Source organism: Triticum urartu, chromosome 7, assembly GCF_003073215.2.
Source record: "Triticum urartu cultivar G1812 chromosome 7, Tu2.1, whole genome shotgun sequence".
Classification (NCBI taxonomy): Eukaryota; Viridiplantae; Streptophyta; class Magnoliopsida; order Poales; family Poaceae; genus Triticum; species Triticum urartu.
The window spans coordinates 7287998-7308726 of NC_053028.1; the positions used below are offsets into that span (position 1 = coordinate 7287998).

At 41.8% G+C, this 20729-nt stretch overlaps 1 pseudogene; it reads left to right on the forward strand.

Moving 5' to 3' along the window:
- The first annotated feature begins 11794 nt into the window (after nt 1-11794).
- Nucleotides 11795-20729, forward strand: part of LOC125518053 — an 18905-nt pseudogene continuing 9970 nt past the window's right edge.

Here is a 20729-nt window from a genome sequence, read left to right on the forward strand (position 1 = left end):
TTCTTTACCTCCGGACCATTCTGGAACTCCTCGTGACATCCGGGATCTCATCCGGGACTCCGAACAACATTCGGTAACCACATACAAGCTTCCTTTATAACCCTAGCGTCACCGAACCTTAAGTGTGTAGACCCTACGGGTTCGGGAGACATGCAGACATGACCGAGACGTTCTCCGGTCAATAACCAACAGCGGGATCTGGATACCCATGTTGGCTCCCACATGTTCCACGATGATCTCATCGGATGAACCACGATGTCAAGGACTTAATCAATCCCGTATTCAATTCCCTTTGTCTATCGGTACGATACTTGCCCGAGATTCGATCGTCGGTATCCCGATACCTTGTTCAATCTCGTTACCGGCAAGTCTCTTTACTCGTTCCGTAACACATCATCCCGTGATCAACTCCTTGATCACATTGTGCACATTATGATGATGTCCTACCGAGTGGGCCCAGAGATACCTCTCCGTTTACACGGAGTGACAAATCCCAGTCTCGATTCGTGCCAACCCAACAGACACTTTTGGAGATACCTGTAGTGCACCTTTATAGTCACCCAGTTACGTTGTGACGAATTATCATGAACAAAGGAAATATAATAATAACTTTTATTATTGCCTCTAGGGCATATTTCCAACAGTCTCCCACTTGCACTAGAGTCAATAATCTAGTTACATTGTGATGAATCGAACACCCATGGAATTCTGGTGTTGATCATGTTTTGCTCTAGGGAGAGGTTTAGTCAACGGATCTGCTACATTCAGGTCCGTATGTACTTTACAATATCTATGTCTCCATCTTGAACATTTTCATGAATGGAGTTGAAGCGACGCTTGATGTGCCTTGTCTTCTTGTGAAACCTGGGCTCCTTGGCAAGAGCAATAGCTCCAGTGTTGTCACAGAAGAGCTTGATCGGCCCCGACGCATTGTGTATGACTCCTAGGTCGGTGATGAACTCCTTCACCCAAATTGCTTCATGCGCTGCCTCCGAGGCTGCCATGTACTCCGCTTCACATGTAGATCCAGCCACGACGCTCTGCTTGCAACTGCACCAGCTTACTGCCCACCATTCAAAATATACACGTATCCGGTTTGTGACTTAGATTCATCCAGATCTGTGTCGAAGCTAGCGTCGACGTAACCCTTTACGACGAGCTCTTCGTCACCTCCATAAACGAGAAACATTTCCTTAGTCCTTTTCAGGTACTTCAGGATATTCTTGACCGGTCCAGTGTTCCTTGCCGGGATTACTTTGGTACCTTCCTACCAAACTTACGGCAAGGTTTACATCAGGTCTGGTACACAGCATGGCATACATAATAGAACCTATGGCTGAGGCATAGGGGATGACACTCATCTCTTCTATATCTTCTGCCGTGGTCGGACATTGAGCTGAGCTCAATTTCATACCTTGCAACACAGGCAAGAACCCCTTCTTAGACTGATCCATATTGAACTTCTTCAATATCTTATCAAGGTATGTGCTTTGTGAAAGACCTATGAGGCGTCTCTGATCTATCTCTATAGATCTTGATGCCTAATATATAAGCAGCTTCTCCAAGGTCCTTCATTGAAAAACTTATTCAAGTAGGCCTTGATGCTGTCCAAGAGTTCTATATCATTTCCCATCAAAAGTATGTCATCTACATATAATATGAGAAATGCTACAGAGCTCCCACTCACTTTCTTGTAAACACAGGCTTCTCCATAAGTCTGCGTAAACCCAAACGCTTTGATCATCTCATCAAAGCGAATGTTCCAACTTCGAGATGCTTGCACCAGCCCATAAATCGAGCGTTGGAGCTTGCACACCTTGTCAGCATTCTTAGGATCGACAAAACCTTCCGGCTGCATCATATACAATTCTTCCTTAAGGAAACCATTAAGGAATGCCGTTTTGACGTCCATTTGCCATATCTCATAATCATAGAATGCGGCAATTGCTAACATGATTCGGACGGACTTCAGCTTCGCTACGGGTGAGAAGGTCTCATCGTAGTCAACCCCTTGAACTTGTCGATAACCCTTAGCGACAAGCCGAGCTTTATAGATGGTCACATTACCATCCGCGTCTGTCTTCTTCTTAAAGATCCATTTATTTTCTATGGCTCGCCGTTCAACGGGCAAGTCAGTCAAAGTCCATACTTCGTTTTCATACATGGATCCTATCTCGGATTTCATGGCTTCCAGCCATTTGTCAGAATCCGGGCCCGCCATCGCTTCTTCATAGTTCGAAGGTTCACCGTTGTCTAACAACATGATTTCCAAGACAGGGTTGCCGTACCACTCTGGTGCGGAACGTGTCCCTTGTGGACCTTCGAATTTCAGTAGGAGCTTGATCAGAAGTATCTTGATCATCATCATTAACTTCCTCTCTAGTCGGTGCAGGCACCTCAGGAACATTTTCTTGAGTTGCGCCATTTTCCGGTTCAAGAGGTAATACTTCATCAAGTTCTACTTTCCTCCCACTTACTTCTTTCGAGAGAAACTCCTTCTCTAGAAAGGATCCATTCTTGGCAACAAAGATCTTGCCTTCGGATCTGAGGTAGAAGGTATACCCAATAGTTTCTTTAGGGTATCCTATGAAGACGCATTTTTCCGACTTGGGTTCGAGCTTTTCAGGTTGAAGTTTCTTGACATAAGCATCGCATCCCCAAACTTTTAGAAACGACAGCTTAGGTTTCTTCCCAAACCATAATTCATACGGTGTCGTCTCAACGGATTTCGACGGAGCCCTATTTAAAGTGAATGCGGCAGTCTCTAAAGCATAGCCCCAAAAAGATAGCGGTAAATCGGTAAGAGACATCATAGATCGCACCATATCAATAGAGTGCGATTACGACGTTCGGACACACCATTACGCTGAGGTGTTCCAGGCGGCGTGAGTTGTGAAACTATTCCACATTTCTTAAGTGTGTGCCAAATTCGTGACTCAAGTATTCTCCTCCACGATCTGATCGTAGGAACTTGATTTTCCTGTCACGTTGATTTTCAACCTCACTCTGAAATTCTTGAACTTTTCAAGGTTTCAGACTTGTGTTTCATTAAAGTAGATATACCCATATCTACTCAAGTCATCAGTGAGGTGAGAACATAACGATAGCCACCGCGAGCCTCAACACTCATTGGACCGCACACATCAGTATGTATAATTTCCAATAAGTTGGTTGCTCGCTCCATTGTTCCTGAGAACGGAGTCTTGGTCATTTTACCCATGAGGCATGGTTCGCACGTGTCAAATGATTCGTAATCAAGAGACTCTAAAAGTCCATCTGCATGGAGCTTCTTCATGCGTTTGACACCTATGTGACCAAGGCGGCAGTGCCACAAGTATGTGGGACTATCATTATCAACCTTACATCTTTTGGTATTCACACTATGAATATGTGTAGCATTACGCTCGAGATTCATTAAGAATAAACCATTCACCATCGGAGCATGACCATAAAACATATCTCTCATATAAATAGAACAACCATTATTCTCGATTTAAATGAGTAGCCATCTCGTATAAACGAGATCCTGATACAATGTTCATGCTCAAAGCTGGCACTAAATAACAATTATTAGGTTTAAAACTAATCCCGAAGGTAAATGTAGAGGTAGCGTGCCGACGGGCGATCACATCGACCTTGGAACCATTCCCGACGCGCATCGTCACCTCGTCCTTCGCCAGTCTCCGCTTATTCCGCAGCTCCTGCTTTGAGTTACAAATGTGAGCAACTGCACCGGTATCAAATACCCAGGAGCTACTACGAGTACTGGTAAGGTACACATCAATTACATGTATATCACATATACCTTTCGTTTTGCCGGCCTTCTTGTCCGCTAAGTATTTGGGGCAGTTCCGCTTCCAGTGACCACTTTCCTTGCAATAAAAGCACTCAGTCTTGGGCTTGGGTCCATTCTTTGGCTTCTTCCCGGCAGCTTGCTTGCCGGGCGCGGCAACTCCCTTGCCGTCCTTCTTGAAGTTTTTCTTACCCTTGCCTTTCTTGAACTTAGTGGTTTTATTCACCATCAACACTTGATGTTCCTTTTTGACTTCTACCTCTGCTGATTTCAGCATTGCAAATACTTCAGGAATGGTCTTTTCCATCCCCTGCATATTGAAGTTCATCACAAAGCTCTTGTAGCTCGGTGGAAGCGACTGGAGGATTCTGTCAATTACCGCGTCATCCGGGAGATTAACTCCCAGCTGAGTCAAGCGGTTATGCAACCCAGACATAGTGAGTATGTGCTCACTGACAGAACTGTTTTCCTCCATCTTACAGCTGAAGAACTTGTCGGAGACTTGATATCTCTCGACCCGAGCATGAGCTTGGAAAACCATTTTCAGCTCTTCGAACATCTCGTATGCTCCGTGTCTCTCAAAATGTTTTTGGAGTCCCGGCTCTAAGCTGTAAAGCATGCCGCACTGAACGAGGGAGTAGTCATCGGTACGTGCCTGCCAAGCGTTCATAACGTCTTGTTCTGCAGGGAGAACAGGTGCGTCACCCAGCGGTGCTTGTAGGACATAATCTTTCTTGGCAGCTATGAGGATGATCCTCAGGTTCCGGACCCAGTCCGTGTAGTTGCTGCCATCGTCTTTCAGCTTGGTTTTCTCTAGGAACGCGTTGAAGTTGAGGACTACGTTGGCCATTTGATTCTACAAGACATATTGTAAATATTTTAGACTAGGTTCATGATAATTATGTTCATCTAATCAAATTATTCAATGAACTCCTACTTAGATAGACATCCCTCCTGTCATCTAAGTATAACATGATCCGAGTTAACTAGGCCGGGTCCGATCATCACGTGAGACGGACTAGTCAACATCGGTGAACATCTTCATGTTGATCGTATCTTCTATACGACTCATGCTCGACCTTTCGGTCTTCTGTGTTCCGAGGCCATGTCTGTACATGCTAGGCTCGTCAAGTCAACCTAAGTGTTGCATGTGTAAATCTGTCTTACACCCGTTGTATGTGAACGTTAGAATCTATCACACCCGATCATCACGTGGTGCTTCGAAACAACGAACTGTCGCAACGGTGCACAGTTAGGGGGAACACTTTCTTGAAATTATTATGAGGGATCATCTTATTTACTACCGTCGTTCTAAGTAAACAAGATGCAAAAACATGATAAACATCACATGCAATCAAATAATAATAGTGACATGATATGGCCAATATCACATAGCTCCTTTGATCTCCATCTTGGGGCTCCATGATCATCTTGTCACCGGCATGACACCATGATCTCCATCATCATGATCTCCATCATCGTGTCTCCATGAAGTTGCTCGCCAACTATTACTTCTACTACTATGGCTAACGCGTTTAGCAATAAAGTAAAGTAATTTACATGGCGTTTCTCAATGACACGCAGGTCATACAAAAAATAAAGACAACTCCTATGGCTCCTGCCGGTTGTCATACTCATCGACATGCAAGTCGTGATTCCTATTACAATAGCATGAACATCTCATACATCACATATATATCATTCATCATTCATCACAACTTTGGCCATATCACATCACAAAACACTTGCTGCAAAAACAAGTTAGACGTCCTCTAATTGTTGTTGCAAGTTTTACGTGGCTGCAATAGGGTTCTAGCAAGAACGTTTTCTTACCTACGTGAAAGCCACAACGTGATTTGTCAACTTCTATTTACCCTTCATAAGGACCCTTTTCATCGAATCCGCTCCAACTAAAGTGGGAGAGACAGACACCCGCCAGCCACCTTATGCAACTAGTGCATTAGTCGGTGGAACCGGTCTCACGTAAGCGTACGTGTAAGGTTGGTCCGGGCCGCTTCATCCCACAATACCGTTGAAGCAAGATAAGACTAGTAGTGGCAAGAAAGTTGACAACATCAACGCCCACAACAAATCGTGTTCTACTCGTGCAAAGAGAACTACGCATAGACCTAGCTCATGATGCCACTGTTAGGGAACGTTGGAGAAAAACAAAAAAATTTCCTACGGTTTCACCAAGATCCATCTATGAGTTCATCTAGCAACGAGTGATCGGATGCATCTACATACCTTTGTAGATCGCGAGCGGAAGCGTTCAAAGAACGGGGATGAGGGAGTCGTACTCGATGTGATCCAAATCACCGGAGATCCTAGCGCCGAACGGACGGCACCTCCGCGTTGAACACACGTACGGTCAGAGTGACGTCTCCTTCTTCTTGATCCAGCAAGGGGGAAGGAGAGTTTGAGGAAGATGGATCCAGCAGCAGCACGACGGCGTGGTGGTGATGGAGCTGCAGTACTCCGGCAGGGCTTCGCCAAGCTCTATGGAGGAGGAGGAGTGTTGGAGAGGGAGAGGGAGGCACCAGGCGTAGGTGTGAGGCCCTCCTCCCCCACTATATATAGGGGGCCTAGGGGGGGGCCGGCCCTAGGAGATGCAATCTCCTAGGGGGCGGCGGCCAAGGGGTGGGGGGCTTGCCCCCCAAGCAAGGGGGCGCCCCCCTTCAGGGTTTCCCCCACCCTAGGCGCATGGGCCCTGGGGGAAGTGGCGCCCCAGCCCACTTTGGGCTGGTCCCTTCCACTTCAGCCCATGGGGCCCTTCCGGGATAGGTGGCCCCACCCGGTGGACCCCCGGGACCCTTCCGGTGGTCCCGGTACAATACCGTGACCCCGAAACTTTCCGATGGCCGAAACATGGACTTCCTATATATAATTCTTTACCTCCGGACCATTCCGGAACTCCTCGTGACGTCCGGGATCTCATCCGGGACTCCGAACAACATTCGGGTTACTGCATATTACATATCCCTACAACCCTAGCCGTCACCGAACCTTAAGTGTGTAGACCCTACGGGTTCGGGAGACATGTAGACATGACCGAGATGCTCTCCGGTCAATAACCAACAGCGGGATCTGGATACCCATGTTGGCTCCCACATGCTCCTCGATGATCTCATCGGATGAACCACGATGTCGAGGATTCAAGCAACCCGTATACAATTCCCTTTGTCAATCGGTACGTTACTTGCCCGAGATTCGATCGTCGGTATCCCAATACCTCGTTCAATCTCGTTACCGGCAAGTCACTTTACTCGTACCGTAATGCATGATCCCGTGACCAGACACTTGGTCACTTTGAGCTCATTATGATGATGCATTACCGAGTGGGCCCAGTGATACCTCTCCGTCATACGGAGTGACAAATCCCAGTCTTGATCCGTGTCAACCCAACAGACACTTTCGGAGATACCCGTAGTATACCTTTATAGTCACCCAGTTACGTTGTGACGTTTGGTACAACCCAAAGCACTCCTACGGTATCCGGGAGTTACACGATCTCATGGTCTAAGGAAAAGTATACTTGACATTGGAAAACTCTAGCAAACGAACTATACGATCTTGTGCTATGTTTAGGATTGGGTCTTGTCCATCACATCATTCTCCTAATGATGTGATCTCGCTATCAATGACATCCAATGTCCATAGTCAGGAAACCATGACTATCTGTTGATCAACGAGCTAGTCAACTAGAGGCTTACTAGGGACATGTTGGTGTCTATATTCACACATGTATTACGATTTCCGGATAACACAATTATAGCATGAATAAAATACAATTATCATGAACAAGGAAATATAATAATAATGCCTTTTATTATTGCCTCTAGGGCATATTTCCAACATATTTCCAACACTTTGCACTTGATTCACCTTCTGTTTTGAGTAAGCTTGCGACACCACCACCTACTAGTAATCTTAATATGTCGCAAGTAATTGATGATGCTACTTCTGCTATGAGTGATGCTTATGATGATGCTAGTACTTTGCTTGATAAGACTGTGCCACTAGGTAAATTTCTTGATGAACAACTTGCTAGGGTTAGAGAGAATGTAATTACTGAAACTAATGAAATTATTGAAACTGAAGATTATGATTCTGCCCCTAGATATGAATTTCCTAAGGTACCTAAGGGTTATATTATGGATGAAGAAATTGCTAGAGACTTTTTTGCTTGCAATGATAGAGATGACCTTAAGAAATTGTTAGCCAAGCTAAAACAAAAATCTTTGAATGCTAGAATGCAATATGACCCTAAGTTTGCTACTTCACCTATCTTTGTTACTGATAAGGATTATGAATTGTCTGTCGATCCTGAGTTAATTACTTTGGTTAAATCTGATCCTTTTCATGGTTATGAATCAGAAACTGTTGTGGTACATCTTACTAAACTAAATGATGTAGCCACCCAATTTTCTCATGAGGAAAAGATTTCGATATTACTATATTCTTAAGTTGTTTCCTTTCTCATTAAAGGGTGATGCTAAGATATGATTTAATTCTCTTGCTCCTGGTTGTGTGCGTAGTCCCCAGGATATGACATATTACTTCTCTAAAAAATATTTTCCTTCTCATAAGAAACAAGCTGCTTTACAGGAAATATTTAACTTTGTGCAAATTGAGAAGAGAGTCTCCCACAAGCTTGGGGGGAGGCTTCTCCAGTTACTTAATGTTTTGCCTGACCATTCTCTCAAGAAAAATGATACTTGATATCTTTTATAATGGACTAACCGATGCTTCTAGGGACCACCTAGATAGTTCTGCTGGTTGTGTTTTTAGGGAACGAACCTTATGATTGGACTCTTCCCAAACCATCTCCTAAGTCAAATCCAAAGAAGAGAGGTATTCTATTTCTCAGTCGTGAAAACATGCAAGAGGCAAATAAATCTATGAAAGAAAAAGGTATTAAAGTTAAAGACGTTAAGAATTTACCACCTATTGAAGAAATACATGGTCTTAATGCTCCGACAGAGGTAGTGGAGGTAAATTCTGTCTATAGATTTGATTAAGGTGATATTCCTCATAATAAGTCTGCTAGTCAATGCTTAGATGAATTTGATAACTTTATTGTTAAGCAAGAGAACTTCAATGCTTATATTAGTAGACAATTGAAACTTATGCTTTTATGCCTGAATGCTTGGGTGATTATATATGCATAACTGGTAGTGATCTTAAACTTATTAGTAAACATGCTTCCATTGTAAAAACTCAAGTAGAACAAGTACTCAAGGCGCAAAATGATTTGCTCAATGAGGTGAATAATAAGAACAATGATAATGTTGTTAGAGTTGTGACCAGAGGTGGTAAAATGACTCAGGAACCTATGTATCCTGAGGGCCATCCTAAGAGAATTGAGCAAGATTCTCAGAGAATTAATACTGAAGCACCTGGTTCATCTAAGAATAAAAAGAAAACGGATAGGACTTTGCATGCTTCTAGTGAACCTGTTATAGACACACATGAGAATCCAAATGGTATTTCTATTTCTGATGTTGAAACACAATCTGGAGATGAACATGAACCTAGTGATAATGTTAATGATGATGTTCATGTTGATGCTCAACCTAGCAATGATAATGATGTGGAGATAGAGCATGTCGTTTATCTTGATAACCCACAACCTAAGAATAAAAGATATGATAAGAATGATTTTATTGCTAGGAAACATGGTAAAGAAAGAGAGCCATGGGTTCAGAAACCAATGCCCTTTCCTCCTAAACTATCCAATCAAAAGGATGATGAGGATTTTGAGCACTTTGTTGAAATGCTTAGACTTGTCTTTTTGCGTATGCGTTTGACTGATATTCTAAAAATGTCCCCTTATGCAAAATATATGAAAGATATTGTTACAAATAAAAGAAAGATACCGGAAGCTGAAATTTCCAAAATGCTTGCTAATTACACTTTTAAGGGTGGAATACCAAAGAAACTAGGAGATCTAGGAATACCAACTATACCATGCTCCATTAAAGGAAACTATGTTAGAACTGCTTTATGTGATCTTGGAGCCGGTGTTAGTGTTATGCATTTCTCTTTATATCGTAGACTTGATTTGAATAAGTTGACACCAACGGAAATCTCTCTGTAAATGGCCGATAAATCAACTGCTATACCTATCGGTGTTTGTGAGGGTTTACCTATTGTAGTTGCTAATGTTACTATTCTAACAGACTTTGTTATTCTTGATATACCCGAGGACGACAGTATGTCGATCATCCTTGGTAGACCCTTTTTGAATACTACAGGGGCTATTATTGATTGCAACAAGGGCAATGTCACTTTTCATGTTAATGGTAATGAGCATACAGTAAACTTTCCGAAGAAAAAACCTCAAGTGAATAGTATTAACTCTATTGGAGAAACTCCAACAATTGCCATTGGAGGTTTTAAATTTCCTATTCCTAAGAAGAAATATGATATTCTTATTATTGGGGACATGCATATCCCTGTTGAGGTAACCTAGTGCTATTCAAAAAAATTCCGGTTTCATGTCATTCGGAATAAGTTTGTTAATAAGACTTGATCAACCTCATTAATTGATTCCTTTTGACGGGCATGTCATGGATGAATTTAGGAGGCACAATCCTCTGTACCCAACTTTTACTTTCTGTTAATTAGATTAAATAAAGTAAAACTGCTATTATTTTTCTGTTTTTTGAATTATCCGTGCAATAAAAAAATGTCTAGAAAATAGAAGTTCTCCAAATGCCCTGAAAATTTAGTATGATTTTTTTGAGAATTTTAGGCACTGAAAACACCTCAGGGGAATGCACTAGTGGGCCACAAGCCCACAGGGCACGCCCACCCTCTGGGCGCGCCCCAAGGCTTGTGGGTCCCACGTGGGCCCCCCTCACCTATGCCAGCACCCATTCACTTCGTCTTGCTCCAGAAAAATCCCACCATTGCTCAAACCCGTGTTCTAGCTCATCTTGCTACCATTTTGGATCTCCTTGCTCAAAACTCCATTTGCAAAACTGTTTTGGGGGATAATTCATCGGTATGTGACTCCTCCAATGGTCAAATTAGTTTTTCTTCTAGTACTTTATATATTGCAATTTTTTGCTGCTGTGATGAACTTGTACTTGAGCTTGCATGTCAAATTTATATGGCCCAAAGTAGTTTTGTTGCATGATATAGCCTCTAGACACTTGTAGGAGTAGTTGTTATTAGTTTTGTTGAGTTTTTGTTCACTTCTATTTTGAGTCACTAAAAATTTCAGAAATTTTCAGAGAAAATAAATGATGAAGAGATGGTTAAGAGCCGGGGTTCTAAAGAAAATGAGAATGCGGATAAGAAGAAGCCTAAGTATAATCTTCCGCGTGCCACGGAGGTTCGGCCATATGAATGGCCACGTGATACATTCTTGAGAGCGGCCGTAATATGTGATGATTTCTATTATTTGGCGGAGAATGACGGCATTACCACTTTCCTCCAAGATAAGTGTAACCAATACCTCCTACTCACTAACACCTTCGTGCAAAATTTTCACTTTCGTTATAGGGAAGATCCTCCTATGGTAGAATTTCACTTATATGATGTGCCTAAGAAAATGACTCTTTATGATTTTTGCAATGTTTGCAAATTACCTTATGAGGGCAGCGTCAGTGAACCACATCCTAGAGACGTGGAGGGCTTTATTGCCGAAACTACTATGGGAGAAGAGAGAGGGGTGTCGGAAGCCAGAGTGGCTAGTTTACATTTTTCTTGTTTTATGCTATTATTCATTATTTGCGGGGATGTTTGTTTGGTCGTGGGGAGAGTGGAGGCCTCAATGCTCCTTACTTTGCCATTTCAAGCCATGCTCTATATACTGATAGAAATTTTAGGTTGGGCGCTATGATTTCTTGACGGTTGAGCTTAAACTGTTCAAGTGGTCCTCCTTTCGGAGGTATCTATGCTTCCCATCTAGCTAAATATTTTGAGATACCAATTAGACTTGATGAGAAAGAGGAGATGTTGTTACCCACTAAGTACTTAGATTATGCGAGTATGGTAGCACATGAATTTATTTCGAAAGACGATGATAAGCGGCTCATCTATAACCTAGTGTTCAGTCAGGGCACCTATCAGATTATTACTTTGCCTGCACCTTCTTTGTTTGATATTCATTCAGGCAGGTACATCATTATGCCCGATGATATTTATGCATACTGGGAGCGGACGCGATCCCCAGTCCCTGAGCCAGCATTATCACCTGATCCATATCAGGAACCTGTTTATCAGTGGGAGCCACAGGAGCTCGCCAACCAGTGGAACCCCCAGAACCCTCCGGAGTATCGGGGAGAGAATTATTTCGAGCCATGGCCCCGGACCAACTTAGGCCAGAAGCCTAAGCTTGGGGGAGTACGTATTTCTCACCGACATTACGTTCATGTTCACACACTCATTCCAGTTGTCGGTGTTCATACTTTTTCATTGTATTATCCATGCTAGTTTTTTCTCTCGCTTTCTTCTTGTGTGTTTTAAAAACTTTCAAAAAATCCAAAAAAAATTTACTTCTAGTTTATTCCTAGTTTAATTAATAGTAGTATTAAAAGAAAACCCAAAAATATGTCAAGTTCTTCTTTTGCTTGTTGGGAGCTTTCCCGTGTAAATGGTTTTTCTTGTTTTTGTTTTCGTTATTTTCTTTCTTTAGAAAAACAAAAACTCTAAAAATATTTCAGTGTGTTTCTTTGAAATTCTTTTTCTTTTCTTTGGGTCGTAAGGAGAAGACCACGATGAACATGTTGAATGGCTCTCATATGCATTATTGTTGATCTAATTAACAAGGAGCCCATATTACATTGTCTTCTCTTCTAAATAAATGTTTGTAGATTCCAGCATAGTCCAATGCACTTGCACTCTTATTATTATTCACATCGTTCGGTCGTGCAAGCGGAAGGCAATAATGACGATATATGATGAATTGATTGAGATGGAGAATAACTGGTACGAAATTGACCTATTTTGTTTTTGTAAATATGATTAGCTCATCGTTCTTGATTCAGCCTATTATGAATGAAACATGTTTGCAATGACAATTAGAGATTATAGTTACCCATGCCATGCTTAATTGGCTAGGAGTGTAAAATGGTTTGTCTTGAGTGTCAACATGTATTTTAGAATGGTTATGATGTATTATGATAGGATGATATCCTCCTTTGAATGATTTAAGTGGCTTGACTTTGCACATGTTCACACATGTAGTTGAACCAAAATCAACATAGCCTTCCATGATATTTATGTTAATGGAGATTTATACCTACTATTGCTTGCACTCAATGTTGGTTAATCTCAATGCATGTTCATGACCATTGTCGCTTTCTAGTTGGTCGCTCCTCAATCTTTCGCTAGCCTTCCCTTGTATTAAGCGGGAATACTGCTTGTGCATCTACTTCCTTAAACCCAAAGTTGTTCAATATGAGTCCACCATACCTACCTATATGCGGTATTTACTTGCCGTTCCAAGTAAATTTGCATGTGCCAAACTCTAAACCTTCAAATAATAATCTGTTTTGTATGCCCAAATCACTCATGTAATGGATAGGGCTGTTAGTATCTTTCATGCTAGGTGGGTTATTCTCACGATGAGTGTTTATTCACTTGTCATTCACGAGAATGTGGTTGGTAATCGGGATGCCCAATTCCTTGCTCAGAATCAAATCAAAATATAATCATAAACAAAACTCCCCCAGGACTGTTGTTAGTATGGACGGTACCTGTGGATTCGGCTAGCCGTGGAGTGTGATTGTTGGTGGAGGGGCAGTAAAACCTTTACCATTCTGTTTGGGAACCGCCTATAATGTATCTAGCATGGAAGATAGTGAGAACTCTTGGTTGTTATGTTGACAATGAAAGCATAGCGCTCAAAATTATATTCATCTCTATTTTAAAAGCTCCGAGCTCCGGCACCTCTGCAAATCCCTGCTTCCCTCTGCAAAGGGCCTATCTATTTACTTTTATTGTTGAGTCATCACCCTCTTATAAAAAACACCAACTGGAGAACTGTCATTCGTATGCATTGTTATTAATTTATGTTGAATTTGACTGTGACTGGATCTCTGTTGCCATGAATTATAATGACTAGTCAGTCCTTGGTCTTCAGAGTTGCTCTGCATTTATGTTTTGCGGTCTCAGAAAGGGCTAGCGAGATACCATTTTGTCATATCATATTATGATTGTTTTGAAAAAAGGGTTGTCATCTGAGATATCTTATTATTACTCGCTAGTTGATTATGCCATTGATATGAGTAAATGTGAGACCTAAATGTTATTGTGAATATGGTTAGTTCATAATCTTTGCTGAAAACCTGAACATCAGTTAGACATATTTGCAAGAACAAGATCAAACAGAGTTTGTAAAAAATTTTCTTTGTCACTTTCAATTTATCAACTGAATTACTTGAGGACAACCAGTGGATTAAGCTTGGGGGAGTTGATACATCTCCATCGTATCTACTTTTACAAACTATTTTGCCTTTGTTTTGGACTCTAATTTGCATGAATTGAATGGAACTAAACTGGACTGGCTTTATTCTAGCTATGAGTAACGCAAGTAGTACGAATATTTCAGAAGTGCTTGATCTCAGCTACCAAGGAAGCATAAACTGATATGTTTGTGCTCTTCTCATTAATCATGTTAACTCCATCTCCACATAAACTAGGAGATCAGTTCGTTGGATGGCGATGGACAATACCTCCATGCACACAAACACAATTCCGACTCCATCACATCTCTGCAAGAGAAAAGTTCTCTACATGAAGAGAAAATTATCTTCCCCCGACTATCCTGGATGATCATTCATGCACATACTCGTCCATCTTCCGTCCAAGAACCATCTGCATTCAACTTCGTCCAACCCTCCCTAGGAGGGGACCATCTGGTTGGAGGAGTCAGGGCCGATACTGTATGCGAGGATTTAACCAAGCGATCACATGATATCATTTGTTTGCCTTTTGCTAGGTCACACACAGTGTTCTGCACCAACGCCAACAATGAGTCTAAATAGGTGCATAGATAGCTTCTTGAAGTATCCATCGGTGGAGGAGGTTTGTCATGTACTAGTTCATTCTGATTATGCCAGCATCACCATTGTGTCATCAATAACATACAACGCTCGATCTCAGTCAAGGGGTGTAACATGTCCAGGAGCCATTCTCTGCCTGTGTTCTGAACTTCACTGATAACCGGGAGTCACCAGACCGAAGGTATACAGTGCCATAAATCAACGACAAAGTTCCTAGCAGTAGGTGGAACGTTACACTTCCAAGTTAACTGTCAGCATCTTCCAATGTGCGTCTGAGGGTTCTTAGATTAGTGATGTTAATATTTGTGGAAAATCGCGTGTTCGGACGATAGTTTTTAGATAAAATGATTCTTCCCAAAAAAATGCCATCAATACCAGCAGTGCAATTACTCTTCTAAAAAAATCTTGCTTGTATCCACGCAAAAAAATGTCTTACTTGCAAAATGTTAAAAACTAAGTATGTTACCTTTTCAGTCAACAGATTATTAAACAAAAGTTTACATGCATAAATGAATAAAATAGGCAAAAATTTCAACCATGGCATCAATGAGCAGGCTCTTTAAGAATGAAAAAGGAAACACTCCAATTAGCATCGCCAAGACAGTGTGTGTGTCTTGCACCTATTTTGGCTTGAGCAGATGTACTTTATATGTTGTATAAGATGTTGACTGTAAACAGTTCGTTGTGCTAAGTGTTATTAATCTTTTCATGGTGCATGTGCATGGTACAACTTCTTGTTGCCCCCGTTGCTTCTCTGCAGTGCATGTGCATAGGTAGGCATCGACTCTGTTTTTCCCCAAAAAAACAGGGCAGCCTGCCTCTGTTTTGTTGGATCACAAGCTGCATGCTCTGTCTCGTCCCCAGTCTCAGAGCACTTCAGTCCATATATACCATCTTTTCTTAGGCATTGCATTCTGACTAAATTTGTTGTGATTCTTTCTCGATACAAAAATCTTATGTGAATAAGCTCCGCCTGAAAACAAGCTTTCAGGTTCATCAGAAATAACAATTATGGATGGACATGTGCGTATCTGCATTCTTCAAACAAATGTTATTATAGCTGTTAATTTTCTTGATAAACCCTTCACCTTTTTTTAACGCAGAAACCAGAGTCTGCATTTTTTATGCGTCCAGAGTCTAGCACCTTTCGACTCTTGCTTCTTCGACGGGAGCAGGCAGAGAGCAGCAATCTTTCCCTATAATTCTTACAGTGCAGCAATGAATTAACTTCCCTATAATTTTTACACCGGTATTAAGGATGGTGCATGCATCAAGTGTGGATGACACTAGGATAGTGCCCACCATCATTACAAGTTCGTCAATACACGTGGTTGTAGGAAAGGGCTCACGAAAGCGGTGTGCTAAGTGTTATTACCAAGCTCATCAACTTAGGATTCATCACATTCGTCGTGAATAGGTGGAGAACTTGACCACCATCGACAATAGTGACGAGAAGGGAAAGCAGCAATGCTGATGGTGCATTAGGGACATGCTTTGATTTATTTTTTCCGTTGCAACGTACAGGCTCTTTTGCTAGTCTCATAACAAAAAAAGGCGTGTCTAGCCTACTTTATGTACTCGTACTTTAATTATTAAATCATTGAGCTGTGTCTGCATTGGTTACTGGTTAGTTTATTAGCAAGTTCAGGTCAGCTAATATTAAAAATTAGGGAAGCTAGCTGTTTGGGGGGCTAGCATGTCTCTCATTGTCTTGCAACACAACAACCTTCTATCTGCCTCTCCTGCATCTTTCAAAAACTGTTTTGAAAGCTCAAAACCTTTTTAGAAAAGAAAATACTTTGAGATCTGTGGTTGGGTAAGCTAGGTCAAAGGGCTAGAGGTTGGTGATTGATACGTCTCCAACGTATCTATAATTTTTGATTGCTCCATGCTATATTATCTACTGTTTGGACTATATTGGGCTTTATTTTCTCACCGAACGTGATCCAGGAGACTTGGACCCTACTGCAAGGGATCAAAGAGGAGGTCACGAGGGTGGGGGGCGCCCCCCCTAGGGCGCGCCCCCCTGCCTCGTGGTCCCCTCGGTGCTCCACCGACGTACTTCTTCCTCCTATATATACACACGTACCCCCAAACGATCAGAACAGGAGCCAAAAACCTAATTCCACCGCCGCAACTTTCTGTATCCACGAAATCCCATCTTGGGGTCTATGCCGGAGCTCCGCCGGAAGAGGGCCGTCATCACGGAGGGTTTCTACATCATGCTAGCCCCTCCGATGAAGTGTGAGTAGTTTACCTCAGACCTTCGGGTCCATAGTTAGTAGCTAGATGGCTTCTTCTCTCTCTTTAAATCTCAATACAAAGTTCTCCCCCTCTCTTGTGGAGATATATTCGATGTAATCTTCTTTTTGCGGTGTGTTTGTTGAGACCGATGAATTGTGGGTTTATGATCAAGTCTATCTATGAATAATATTTGAATCTTCTCTGAATTCTTTTAAGTATGATTGGTTATCTTTGCAAGTCTCTTTGAATTATCCGTTTGGTTTGGCCAACTAGATTGGTAGTTCTTGCCATGGGAGAGGTGCTTAGCTTTGGGTTCGATCTTGCGGTGTCCTTACCCAGTGACAGAAGGGGCAACAAGGCACGTATTGTATCGTTGCCATCGAGGATAACAAGATGGGGTTTATTTCATATTGCATGAATTTATCTCTCTACATCATGTCATCTTGCTTAAGGCGTTACTCTGTTTTTAACTTAATACTCTAGATGCATGGTGGATAGCGGTCGATGAGTGGAGTAATAGTAGTAGATGCAGAATCGTTTCGGTCTACTTGTCACGGACGTGATGCCTATATACATGATCATGCCTAGATATTCTCATAATTATGCTCAATTCTATCAATTGCTCAACAGTAATTTGTTCACCCACCGTAGAATACTTATGTTCTTGAGAGAAGCCACTAGTGAAACCTATGGCCCCCGGGTCTATTCTCATCATATCAATCTCCATCACTTTAATATTGTTTTGCTTTTTTTACTTTGCCTTTACTTTTTAATTTGCATCTTTATATCAAAAATACCAAAAATATTATATCTATCAGATCTCACTCTCGTAAGTGACCCTGAAGGGATTGACAACCCCTAATCGCGTTGGTTGCGAGTAGCTATCGCTTTGTGCAAGTACGAGGGACTTGAGCGTGGGCTCCTACTGGATTGATACATTGGTTCTCAAAAACTGAGGAAAATACTTACGCTACTCTGCTGCATCATCCCTTCCGCTTCGGGAAAAACCATCGCAAGTTCAAGACGTAGCAGTGACAACCAGAGTATGTCATGTGATCTATGTTTTTGGTTTGGTCAAGTCCAAGAAAGGTAGTGCAAAGAAGATCCAGATCAAATTCCAGAAGTAACCAGCTTGATTTGAAAAAGAAAGAAAAATGGTCAAAATTTAGGGTGTTACAATCATGATATTAATATATGTATGAACACACACACACACACACACACACACACATATATATATATATATATATATATATATATATATATATAGACACACACACCACATAGTTAATATTTTCTCCGTCCCATAATGTGAGACCTTTTTTGACACTAGTGTAGTATGACATTTGTTGACACTACACAGTGTAAAAAAAATGTCTTACATTATGGGACAGAGGGAGTACAATTTTAAGAATAAATTGAAACAGAAATTTTGATATATCATACAATTTAAATTTAGGAAAACAAATTTATTGATATACCCAACATTACAAAAACATACCGAATAGAGAACACTATAAGTATTATTTAGCATCATTTTTATGTTGTTAACTACGCTAGCTAGGTAACAATAAAATGTACTAACTAATGCTACAATATTATATAACTAGTTTAAATAAGTTCAAAAGTTTATTATAAAAATATGTATTTTACTAAGCCTCGGGTCCAAAAGGAGTTTGTACCGTGCCTGATCGGGACCAACCAATCTGCTAACATAACGCCGCATGCATCGTACGTAGACAAGGAAAACATGACTATTAGCGTCTCAACTACGTATGATTTGGCTTTGGAAATAGGCACAAACATTAGAAACACCATATACATGTCCTCTGCCTTAGAGGGCGTCGGAGAGAGAAGGCTAATGCCCTGCAGTTGATCCGCCAACGGAAATATATATCCAATAGAACAAGAATGGATGGTGGCGACGAGCGTCGACAACCTGCGAGTTGATTTATCAGGAAAGTTCGGATCCTACATGTGCTCCAAAACGAGGGGATGAAATGCTAGTATGCCCCCATATGAAACATGAAACGAAAGATTTACCTAGAGAGCTTATCAGTCTTGCAGATCACCCTAAGAGGTGCCAGCTAGGCAGGCAACTCCACGGTGGATTGAGCCTCATGTGTCATCATGGCGGTCACAGTTCGAGAAACAACTGTCAGGGCCATCATCTCACTCATATCGAAGGAGCTTCACTGGTTCGTCGGTCGGTTGCTTTGTGGCGGTGTTGTAGTGACAAGTGGGAGTAATGCTTAGTTAGCGCAAGAGAGCCTTTATATAGTAGGAGCATTAGTAAACAAATGGATGAACCGCAGACTAAGTGGCGTTTATCTTGAGCAGGCGAAGTGACCTGAGGCGGACTTTGTACCCTCTTGGGCTAGTCTAAATGAAAAAAAAAATGTGCCATATGGGGATTTAATCCATAGACCTCATAGTTGAGGTGTGCAAGCACTAACCATCTAGCTTGGTCCAGGTTAGATCGACCCTAAATGAGTTACCAGAACCTAGCAAAAATTGTGTGCATTTCGCTATGATTCAAGGGGCTTTTAAGTTCCAGTGAACGCCCACTTCTGTTTCTGTGTCCGCTCTGTATTCACTCCATGTCCATTTCCGGTAGTATTTGTTTTCGTATTCATTTTCAGGGTTTCTGTATTCGTTTCCACTTATGTAAAAAATATGAAAACAAATGTGGTAGCACTCAGTTCCGTTTTCATCCCTAACTGCCATGCTGCGGCTTTTTGGTCGGGTTTAGCAATATGTTTCTTTTGCACTCCTCTGCTCTCTCACCGACACTCGTTTTGGTGGATGCAATACGTAGTGCAGCAACTTGATGGAATGGACACACAGGTGAGAACAGAGGAAAAGCAGGGCAACTCATATCTTGAGAAACACTCTTTCTTTTTTTCACACAGAGGTGAGAACCAGCAACACATTTTCACACTCAATTGTTTATGCTACAACAAGCTAGGTTTACTCTTAACAGTTTTGGCTCTGTAAAGATGCTGGTCCTCAACAATAAGAAAGTGAGAAGTAAAAGCACTTGAGAGAGTTAGTACAACGCCGCACCAATGAAAAAAAAAGAGACGACAGCGAGAGTTCCCTATGCATACACTTCCTTGTCCTGTGATGAACCAAAAGTTCCCTGAAGAAATTGCCTGCATGCATTACTCCATACAAACGCGCATGCAGGGTTGTCAGCTCGAGAGCAGAATTACAGTAGAGTTGTTCTCCGGTACCCTTTATTTATCCTAGTTTGGAGTGGAAATCTGCATTTTGTGGACAGGTTAATGAGAAACACCGAGGCTTTGAAGAAGCTTGAGAAGATGAGCTTTCCATACCATATATATTGCATCAATAACTGTACCACAGCGCCTAGCCTTTTCTCATCTTGGTTTAGGTTTGACGGTAATCATGTTTGGGGCACGTACATGAAGACTTCTACTGACTAGGCAACCCCACGTCCCCTTTGCAATCGCAGCATCCACATTTATTTTGGCACATGTTTGCAGAAAGGCTTCTACTGACTAGGCAAAATAGACAATGGGCTGCAGCAGCCCATGGGCTAGTGTTAGTCTCCATTTGGTCAAGAGCATCTTTAACCGAACTGTACTAATTTGGTCTCTTGTATGTTTGTGGATGTGTTCTGATAGTTCTCGCAGACATGCCCGTGGAAG